This window comes from Watersipora subatra, chromosome 7, assembly GCF_963576615.1.
Source record: "Watersipora subatra chromosome 7, tzWatSuba1.1, whole genome shotgun sequence".
Classification (NCBI taxonomy): Eukaryota; Metazoa; Bryozoa; class Gymnolaemata; order Cheilostomatida; family Watersiporidae; genus Watersipora; species Watersipora subatra.
Window position 1 is genome coordinate 50,389,174 of NC_088714.1, and position 12,057 is coordinate 50,401,230.

Consider the following 12,057-nt stretch of genomic DNA (forward strand, 5'->3'; position numbering starts at 1 on the left):
CTAGTGATTTTCATAGTGTTTTCTACAAATGTATTTGAGTATAAAGCTGTGCAAAAATCTTAAAATAATACAGTTAACCTTGACCTCTGTATAGAGGTTAATAGTTCCTTCCAACCTCCTTCATTGGTGTAAAAGATGTAAAGCAGCCCTTATTATAACTCTAAGACAAGGAAGATTCCTAGTCTTATTTTGTGTTCTATTTGCGTACCGGATATTTCTGGTCGGCTTAAAAAGATTTGAAGTTTTTATCATAATTAGAAATTAAAATAGCACACAGTAATGTGCTATGATTGCTTATTAACTAAAAAGCTGCACATCTTTTGTGTGCTGAGAGTGGTCAATTACTGGTACCACCCTTTAAAGATAATCTAGACTGAACTAACTTGGAGCTAAACCAATAATTGTTCTGGAAACAATTTCATTCTTCTTCTATTCGATTTTTTCTTAGAGGTATTTCATGGTGCATGGTAACAGCTTTATCAATTATCAGAATGATTTCATCAATGTTTTTGTTAAAGCAATAGTTGGTATCAAAAGGAACTACTAATGATAAAACAATTAGTGACACCGGCGCCGTCATATTTCCATATAGTATGATCGATGGCCGAAATTCTAAGAATTACTACCAGACCCTCTACGTAATCACTTAAACTTGAATTAAAAATAAAATTAACCCTATGGTGTCTTTCAATACGACTAAACATTGATGAAAACTAACCGGATATACAATGTTTAGAATGAGGAAAGAAAAACAGCACAATTTATATTTCTTTCTATCACCCATCAGTTGTGCAAGTTGTGTTTCCGTTATATTACTTTTCCGCCACAAATATGTGCTTAGGCATGTGCAGATAGGTATTGAAACAAGGCAACCCACTCATTGAAAAAAATCATAATAAATTTGATTTAACCATATATATACATTACATAATGAGGTAAAATTTTTTTCTGCGGATTGGGTGAGTCAATGCAGCTTTTTCCTATATACTTCTGTATACATAAATCTTAGGGTTTGTTTGTCTTTTTGTTGGTGTCGCTGTTGGTCTTTTTGTTTTTATTATTGTGTCTATAGGTACAGCGAATTAATCTAGCAATAAAAATCTGTGTCATACTGAATTTTAACCCGTAACAGTTGCAATTGCAAGTTTACAAAAACCCGCACCTATACTGTAACGTTTCCTTTGATTATTGAGTAGATGGTAACAACTGATGATTCAAGTGTAGTTTATTTATTACACCATAAACACCTTGAAACTACAATGTGTTTTAAAATGACAAAAATATAGGAATCAGACATAAGTTGTGGAAAATAGTTTAATATAAAATGCAATAATATATGACCAAGTATGTTGAAAACAGGATTATACATAAGACAATACATGTGTGTATGAACATAGCAAAAATTTATTAATTCAAGTTTGACTGAAAAAACAATATTGATGTAAAATGATGATTAAGTAAAAACATACCTCTATCTCTTCTTTCCAAGAGAGAGTTAATTTATAGCTGCATTGTATATAAAAGTAAATGGAAAAGTAGGGACGTTGTAGAGGTCTGGAGTATAAATGAAGGTTTTCCGTTACTCCAAAAAGATTTATATCATTTGGAATGAGTGAATCAGATGTTAGTCAAAAATTAAAAAGGCATCAATATTGTAATAATGATGAAACAAAAGCAGCAGTGATTTCATTTTGTTCCGTTGTTGATAAAGGCAATTTGTTACTATGATGTATGTTTTGTATGAAGATGAGATGAATAGACATTGTGGTTTGTGCACATTGCTATGAATAAGTTGGCAGCAATGTAACAACAAACAAGTTTACGGTACTGGATATTTTTAGCAAATATAATCATGCTACCCTATCAGCCTAATGATACATATACCTAACTACAAAGTTAAGCAATTTTTATCAATTTTATCTATTTTATCTACGGTATCCTATTTGGTATGTTACAAGCTTAATAGGCATAGAGTTTTTCCTATTACTGCTATAACCTTTTGCATTTTTTTTCAAATTTGAGAAACCTACATGTATTTCAAAATTAGTGACCTACTTTTGAATTTTTGATTTTCAAATTTGGCGTTTGAAATTCAAACGTGCCATTACCAGCTTCAATTTCTATTTCTTACTTTTATCTAATGCCAAAAAATGTGAAATTTGAACTTTCACACATGGACTGCTGTGTATCTCCAGTAGTAATTGCATTTACATTATTTTCCTGCTCAGTCAGACAAGGTATCAGACAAAGGCAATCCAATATCTTATTTTCGAGATACCCAGCATCGAGGGGTACTGGTTTCATCATATTTAGAGTTTTGATGGTTCCCTTTTGTTCCAACTTTAACTTTTTTATACACAGACTTTTATGTAAATTATATTAGTTTAATACATTTATGGTATTTAGTTTGTTTCTGCGTTTGTAAAAATTGTATCAGTATCAAATCATTTGTCAATGTAAACATTGTAGCAAAACAGACTTATTAGTCATAACTGGCTTTTCCCTTAATTTATTTAAACTGCACAATACACTTTTGTCATGATATTATGTTTAAAAGGTAAAATAGTTAAATTTTGTGAAACAATGTGAAACAAAAATAAACTTTTTGTTCAAATCATTTTTATTACCTAGGCAACGCCAAGCATTTCACTAGTTTTTTATATGAAAGAGTTGAGGTCTTTAGTAAACTATAATCTGGACACAATCTCATTTCACAGGTACGGCCAGAAAACTAGACAATATTCTGAAAGGTAACGAGGAGCTCGTACAAGTTCTGAAGATTATTTGGACCAGTCCATGTGAAGTTGAAGGAATGGCCACACCTTATGCATTCTTCACTATCCATGAAAAGTTTGCTTCATCAAAGAGAGTTCTGAATAGCAGAGTTCATTTGCTGTTCATCAATTCTACAATAGCAACTTTCACAGAAGTGGACTGTGATATACTTAATTCAAAAAAACATCCATTCATGTGGCAGAGTCAGAACAAGCATGCCATAAGACTCATTGTGATGCCAGTAAAAAACTTTTATAAAATCACTGAAGAAATTGATGTGAAAGACAGAAGAGTCGTTTGGATGTTTCATACATCGAGATGTGGTTCAACTGCGTGGGTGCAAGCGTTCAACTCTTTACCAAAGTGGAAGACATTTTCAGAATCACAATCGATGTATTATAGCATAACACATGGTGATCATGGCTACCACAGCGTCGACAGTTTTAGCAAATCATCGTACTATAAAAAAATGGTAGTTGCCAACATCAGAATGCATCTATTACATGCTTCACCCGATGAATCTGTGCTATGGAAAGGAACCGTGTATGACGTGCATATGATTGACACAATTAAAGAAAACTTTCCTCAACATCAAATGATGGCAGCTTATCGAGACACTTTGCCCACTATTTCTTCATTTCATCAAGCATTCTCAACGAATGCTATAATTTGTTACGTTGTTGAACATGTTTTACAACATGACCCATCAGATGATAACTGGTGGTTTAAAATTTCAAACACCTGCTCATTTACTGGTGGCTTCGACCACCATTTCTGTAAGAAGGTCATTTGGATGGTTCGGCCAAAAACCATTGCAGAGTGGAGCTGTTTTCTGTGGGCCTCACAATTAAAAACTATCCAACTAGCAATTCAGAATGACGCCAAGATTCAGCCAGTCAAGTATGAAAATTTTGTGAAAAACACCCGTGGAACCGTTGCAGCAGTTTTTCAATACTTGAATATTCCAAAAGATTTAGTGGATGTAGCCTGTGAGGCATTAAATGCAGATAGTCAAGCTGAAGCGAAGTTTGCTTGTATGTCACAAAAGCGTAGAAAAAATATAAATAGAACAGACTGGTTAAATAATGAGAGTGTTGTAAATGGATGCAATCTTATATTGAAGGAATTTAATCTTCCAGATTTGTCTAGCTCATTTACTTTTGTAAATAGCTTTTAGGCAAATAGGTTCAGTTAGAGTAGAGACCTTCAACAAAATTGAGCATTAACTTTACTTCTTTGGCGTTTTATTTATTCATATGAATCCGAAAGTATTCAAAAACGTCCTGACGTACATATACGCTATTCATTTTTTATAGTATAACTTTACCTGACATAATTATCATATGGCAAAATTTTTGTGTTGCGCTGAATTATTGCACCTTATTTTCAGAAAATAAATTATTTGGTTTCAGAGAGGCTTTGCTGTTTCTGACATTTATAGGTCAGCACAATTATATCTGAACCACCATATTTTATTTGTTATAGATAAAATATAATGCCAGGAATGTTCAAAAACCTTCTTCTAAGACTTTAATTGTATAAACATTTTGAGCATTATTTATTGCGTTTAAATGTTTACTATGTATATTTTGGATGGTGTGTTTTAGTCTATCAGTTAGCGTTTCTATGGTACATACAGTCATGTACTGCAGGTATAATATAAACAAAAGAGCTCAAAAACCTTTCAGGTAAACTTCTGGTTCAGATGCTTAAGCTTTTGTGAGATGAGAACATCTTGACAACAATTAGTACTCAAACCATCCCTACCAAACTCTTACCTCAACATATCAGCATCTTTCAGTTCAGATGTCAAATCTAGACAAGCATCATTTCAACATACATTCATTCTACGCAGCCTTATTTTAATTTACATACGAATAACACTGAAACCAAAAAAAAAATTTTAAAATTCAAAGCTTAACATTAATATACCTGTACAATATATATGATGTATACAATAAATATAAAATATAAAACAAGTTATAAAGTCTGATTGTATAGAGAGTGTTTTAACTAGTATCCTTTCCAAGTTGAGCACTTTCTACATGAAGTCACCAAAATCAGACTAACTATATAGATATGTATATATATACATATATATATGTATATATATATATATATATATATATATATATATATATATATATATATATATATATATATACATATATTTGAGTTTGAGGCGAGTGCTCAAACTCCCAGGTCTCTGGTAGGAGACCCGAGTTAGAGCAGAATTTACCACCCATACGGGGTATCCGGGGTGAAGAAACAATTTTATATATATATATGTATATGTATATATATGTATATATATATACAAATGTATATATACATATATATATGTATATATACATAATATATATGTATATGTATATATATGTATATATATATATATATATACATATATATATGTACATATACAAAATACATATGTAGCCTTTGTGCAAAGCTCATCACTTTTTGTGATTGGAGCACTCTGGTGTCAGCACATGGAATTTCTTAAAGTCTGTGAGGCAACGTAGTTATTTCATGGCAGGAAGTCAACTATCATTGATAATGGGATTTGTCTCCCTAGCCTGTGCTCTGAGCTGCGCTGATGAGGCTTCAATCGCCGAAACAGTATTGTCTTTAGCATGAGTAATACATTGTATACATATATATCTTGAATAGAAAACTTATATATATAAATCTTGTATGAAATACTTATATATACATATAAGTACTTTATACAATATATATATATATATATATACATATACATGTCAATATATATATAGCTTGTATAAAATATGCAGTACATGCATATATATTAAAATATATATAAATAATTTAAATTTCAATCGGCTGCTCTGACCATGGAGCTTCGCCCTGATAATGAGGAAATTGACTGGCACATGAAACATCTTCATGGTGCTTACCCCGACAAGTATCTAAGGTTGGCGATCTTCACCAGACATATATGTGACTAAGCAAAAGAAACCTAACGGCCAATACAGAGTCGCTACTCATGGCAGCCCAGGAGTAAGTGCTCCCAACAAGGCGACTCCAAACAAAAATCTATCACACTAGAGACGATCCTAGATGCAGACTGTGCAAAGATGCGCCTGAGACCATCTAACACATCATCAGTGGATGCAAGCAGCTAGCAAGAAATGCATACACTGAGCGGGATAATCATGTCGCAGGTATTGTGCATGTGAGTCTATGTAATGAATATGGCCTTAATAAACCACAACACTGGTTGGAAGCTCCTGGTAAGGTCAATGAAAATGACCGCGCTAAGATTCTCTGGGACTTCTACATCCAGACTGACCAACATGTCCCAGCAAAACAACCAGATATAGTGGTGGTAGAAAGGAGGACAAGAGAGCTACTATAACAGATATAGCAGTACCCAATGACTACAATATAGCCAGCAAAGAAAAAGAGAAAGTAGAGAAATATCTCCCTCTTAGAAAAGAGATTGAAAAATGCTGGAATGTAAGAACAACTGTAATTCCAGTAGCCATTGGGGCACTGGGTGCAAGAACACCGGCGCATAAAATGTGGCTTGCACAGTTACCAACAGCAATCAACTCAGGTGAGTTGCAGTGAAGTGCGTTATTGGGGACAGCTATGATTTTGAGGCTCAAACTCCCAGGTCTTAATAGGAGACCCGAGTTAGAGCAGAAAGTACTACCCATACGAGTTAACCGGGGTGAAAAAACACTTTTTTTTTATATGCAAATACATAAAAAGTTATATATATATATATACATATATATACATATATATATATATGTATATATATACATATATATAAGTATATATGTAAATATATACATATATTTATATATATATATTTATACAAGTATATACATACATACAAGTGTATACATACATACATACATCAGTACATACGTACGTACATACGTACGTACATACGTACGTACATACGTACGTACATAAGTACGTACATACGTACGTACGTACGTACATACGTACGTACGTACATACATACGTACGTACGTACATACGTACGTACGTACGTACATACGTACGTACGTACGTACATACATACGTACGTACATACGTACATACGTATGTACATACGTACGTACGTACGTACATACGTACATACGTACGTACGTACGTACATACGTACATACGTACGTACGTACGTACATACGTACGTACGTACATACGTACGTACGTACATACGTACGTACGTACATACGTACATACGTACATACGTACATACGTACATACGTACATACGTACATACGTACATACGTACATACGTACATACGTACATACGTACATACGTACATACGTACATACGCACATACGTACATACGTACATACGTACATACGTACATACGTACATACGTACATACGTACATACGTACATACGTACATACGTACATACGTACATACGTACATACGTACATACGTACATACGTACATACGTACATACGTACATACGAACATACGTACATACGTACATACGTACATACGTACATACGTACATACGTACATACGTACATACGTACATACGTACATACGTACATACGTACATACGTACATACGTACATACGTACATACGTACATACGTACATACGTACATACGTACATACGTACATACGTACATACGTACATACGTACATACGTACATACGTACATACGTACATACGTACATACGTACATACGTACATACGTACATACGTACATACGTACATACGTACATACGTACATACGTACATACGTACATACGTACATACGTACATACGTACATACATACATACATACATGTATTTTGGTTTGGTGCCGTGAAAATCTCTGCTAGCACAACAAGTCAGCTTCAATAATATGGGCCTGTTATAAGCCGAGTTAAACAAAGACAGCTCTATATGTTTGCCCCGTGAATTTGTCTTTTGTGCCTAAAATGAAAAAAGTAACTTTTTAAGGTTATTATGTTTCTTTTATTTTGTGTTTTGCTAATGTCAAAATAGTTTAGTGTGGCACTCTTATATAAAAGTAAAAGCCACCCTTTGTTGGCCTATCATTTTTTTACTTGGCTCATCTGTGTGTGCGTGTGTCATGCGCATGTGTGAGTCTGTGCTCGTGTCTGTGCATTGTGTGTGTGCTTGCGTGCGCGTGTGAGTGTGTGAGTGTGTGGGTGTGGGTGTGTTTGTGCGCTATACATGTGCGTGCGTGTGTGTGAAATCATAGCAAACAGACTGTAAGTCCTAACTGTTGCATTGAAGCAATAATTCAGCTCAACATCTAGCTACCAACAAAAGCCCTCTTACGATAGCATAGTTAGAGTAATATGCTATCACAGTTTGATAAACGTGAGTGTCAATAACTGGCTTCATGGTTTTGCTCTTGAGAGTATCATTTGCATATATTATTGTTGGCGGTGTCTCCCATACCTAGAAATTCAAGGATATGGCATTAAAATGTCACAACAACTTTTTGCTTTTAAAATCACAAAATATTTAAATTTAAATTTCTAATTAGATGCAAATACTTTAGCAACATGCCATATGTTGTTTACAGCCAAAGCATTTAATCTTTACAACAATATTTATTCAGCTTTTGATTTTCTCATTAGCGTCAGGTGACTACATTTTGTCAGCTAATGCAAAAGGCATGTTAAATAGTGTTACAATTTACATGTACAAGAGTATGCTATGATGTAAAATGTAGTACAATATAAATATGTATGGTAATATACATGTACAATATTACTAAAATATACAAAATAATCAACTATCCAACATATGTCTCTCATTCCCCACTTCTGACTAAGTACAAATAGTCAAACAAAATTTACAAATAAATTGTGCCAATGGATCAAGAGCTCGTTTGAATAAAAACACGAACATCGCAGAGTTAATCAGTGTCTGTACGTCTGTTTTTACGGTTATGTTGCAATCTAGTTTAAGAACAAAACGGCTGGACAACTAGCCTTTCTCAAATGGTAAGGTCATCATTTCTATGTGCGTGTGCGTGTGCGCATGCGTGAGTGTGTGCATGTATGTGGTGGTGTGTAGGGTGTGTGGTCATGGGTGATGGTATATGGCAGTGTACGGCGATGTGTAATGGTGTGTGATAGTGTATGGTGGTGTGGTGATGTGTGGTATTGTTTTGTACTTGGTGGGTGGTCTGCAGCTACAGTTCTAGTTGTGCTGTCTCATGCGGTGCTAAAAGGCAGCTTGTGATGGTCTTGAATATTGAAAAACTTTAAAGACGAAATCTGTATTTGCATTTTTGAATGTATACATACATGTATGTGAAAAGAGTATGCTGTGCATCGTTTGTGTAATTGCAATTGTCAACACATTTTTCTGCCTGCATGAGATACTGGCACTCCATCAAATTTTTGGGGAGCTTCCAACATTGCTTTATGTATCTTTCTCCCAGTCTCTCGCTAAGTGCCAAACTGTCACACAATTTACATACAAAACGTTACTACGAAACCAGTAATTTTTAGATGAGCAAAATAACCATTGTAAAATTGACAAGCGTATGCACATGAATGTTTTAATAGTTGTGTTACCAATTAGTTTGGGAGCGAATTTGCTTTACCACTAGTATTTCATAGGCTACACATGTCTGCTTACGAACATTTACGTTAAAAGCTAGTATTTTAACTCATGGGTGGTAACCAGCTACTAAACCTACTTTGGCATCATAAAGGTCTGGCCTAACAGACTTTAAATTACTAAATATTAGTAGAAGCTTAAACATAATATGTCTACAATAATTTTTAATTCAAAAAGAGAGCTGTTAGATTTTAATGCTTCAAAAATTGGTTGGCAACCCTATCAAATGAAAATCAAACAGCTTTTTTTTTAAAACATTGTTAATGTATGTAGTATTACGCATTATTTAAATAATTATTTTTAGTTGCTGTCAACCCAGTACCTATTATTAATGCAGACCAAAGTGAATAAACAAGCTTTGTATTAACAGGAAGTGATACATGTTATTTTGAACGCATCCTAGCACCACTGGTAATCTCTTTTAAAATTAGCTGAGGTGGTTTGTAGTCTGTACTGTCTACTCTCAATCAAAATGGAAAGGCACGGAAATGGTATGAAGGGCACATAAAAACACAACGCTCAAAACTACCATCTTTGCTGTTTGAGGTGCCTTAAACAGCACTAGTTTATGCCAAATTATCATAGTGGTAACGTTTTGGTTTACTGTACAAACAACCAATTCCCTTATTGTCATAGGTTGGAAGATATCTTCATGTTGTATTGTAAGTCGTGCACAATTACTAATTATTTGTTCTTTTTTTTCATTGTTAATTGTAACCCTCTGCTCTCCTTCTTCCTTATACCTTCTTGGTAAAAACTCAAAAATTAGCAGAAACTGCTACTTGTCTTGGAGCTTTTGAAGAAAGCTTGAACTTAAAAACATAGGTTTTAGTCGGCGAACCATGCATTTTATGTATAGCTCGCAGTGTATATATATAAATATATATACAAATACATATATGTATATATGTTTATATATAAACAAATATATATATAAATATATATATATACATATATATATATATATATATAAATTGTTTCCTCACCCTGAATACCCCATATGGGTGGTAAATTCTGCTCTAACTCGGGTCTCCTACCAGAGACCTGGGAGTTTGAGCACTCACCTCAAGATCTTAGCTGTTCCCAATAACGCACTTTTTTGCAACTCACCGGAGTTGGTTGTTGTTGGTATTTGGGCAAGCCACATTTTATGCGCCGGTGTTATTGCGCCCAGCAGTGCCCCAATGACTACTGGGATTACAGTTAATCTTACATTCCAGCATTTTTCAATCTCTTCTCCAAGAGGGAGATATTTCTCTACCTTTTCTTTTTCTTTGCTGGCTATATTGTAGTCATTGGGTACTGCTATATCTATTATAGTAGCCCTCTTGTTCTCCTTGTCTACCACCACTATATCTGGTTGGTTTGCTAGGACCAAAAAGGGTTGGTTTGCTATATATATATATATATATATATTTATATGTATATATATATTTATATGTAGATATATATACATATATATATAAACAAACAGAAACAGTACTGTCTGTAGCATGAGTATATATATGTATATATAAATATATATATATATATATATACATTGTATATATATATATATATATATATAGTATATATATATATATATATATATATATATATATATATATATATATATATATATATATATACATATACACGTATATATATACATATATACAAATGTATGTATTTATATTTTATGTATAGCTCACAGTATATATATAAATTTATATATATATTTATATTTTATGTACAGCTCACAGTATAGATATATATATATATATATAAATATATATATATATACAAAAGAGTTGTATTTATGGTCACGATGTCTATAAAAGTGCTCTAAGTTTCCTGAGTTGATCTAAAGTAGATATAATAAATGTGAAAGCTTGATAAAACTGTATTACTCAAAGTTTCATGTAATGACAGTCCTCAGATACATTATTAACACAGCAGTGAAAATACACAGTTTCACTAACCTAAAATAGATATAGAAAGTGTAAAAGTTTGATAAAACTGTATGACTTAGAGTTTCGTGCTGCTGGTAAAATAACATGCACTAGTCAGACACTGGTGATAGTTAATGCATGTTGGTTCTTATATATATATATAAAATATATATATATTTTGAAAAAAAAAAATATATATATATAACTATATAACCTATATATATACGAAAATATAATAAAGTTGTTTCCTCACCCCGGTTAACCCGTATGGGTGGTAGTTGCTGCTCTAACTCGGGTCTTCTACCAGAGACCTGGGAGTTTGAGCACTCGCCTCAAGATCTTAGCTGTTCCCAGTAGCGCACTTTTCTGCAACTCACCTGAGTTGATTGCTGTTGGTATATATATACCTATATATGTACCAACAGCAATCTACCAACCTGTATATATATATATATATATATATATATATATATATATATATATATATAGGTGCTTCAAAAAGGCATTTCCAAGCAAAACTCTATCACACTAGAAGCGATCCTAGATGGAGACTGTGCAAAGATGCATCTGAGACCATCCAACCCATCATAAGTGAATGCGAGCAGCTAGCAAGAAACACATACGTTGAGGGCATAGTCATGTTGCAGATGTTGTGTGCAGAAGTCTATGTAATGAGTATGACCTTAATAAACCACAACGCGTGAGGGAAGTTTCTGGTAAGGTCAATGAAAACAATCTTTAGAACTTTTACATCTGGACTG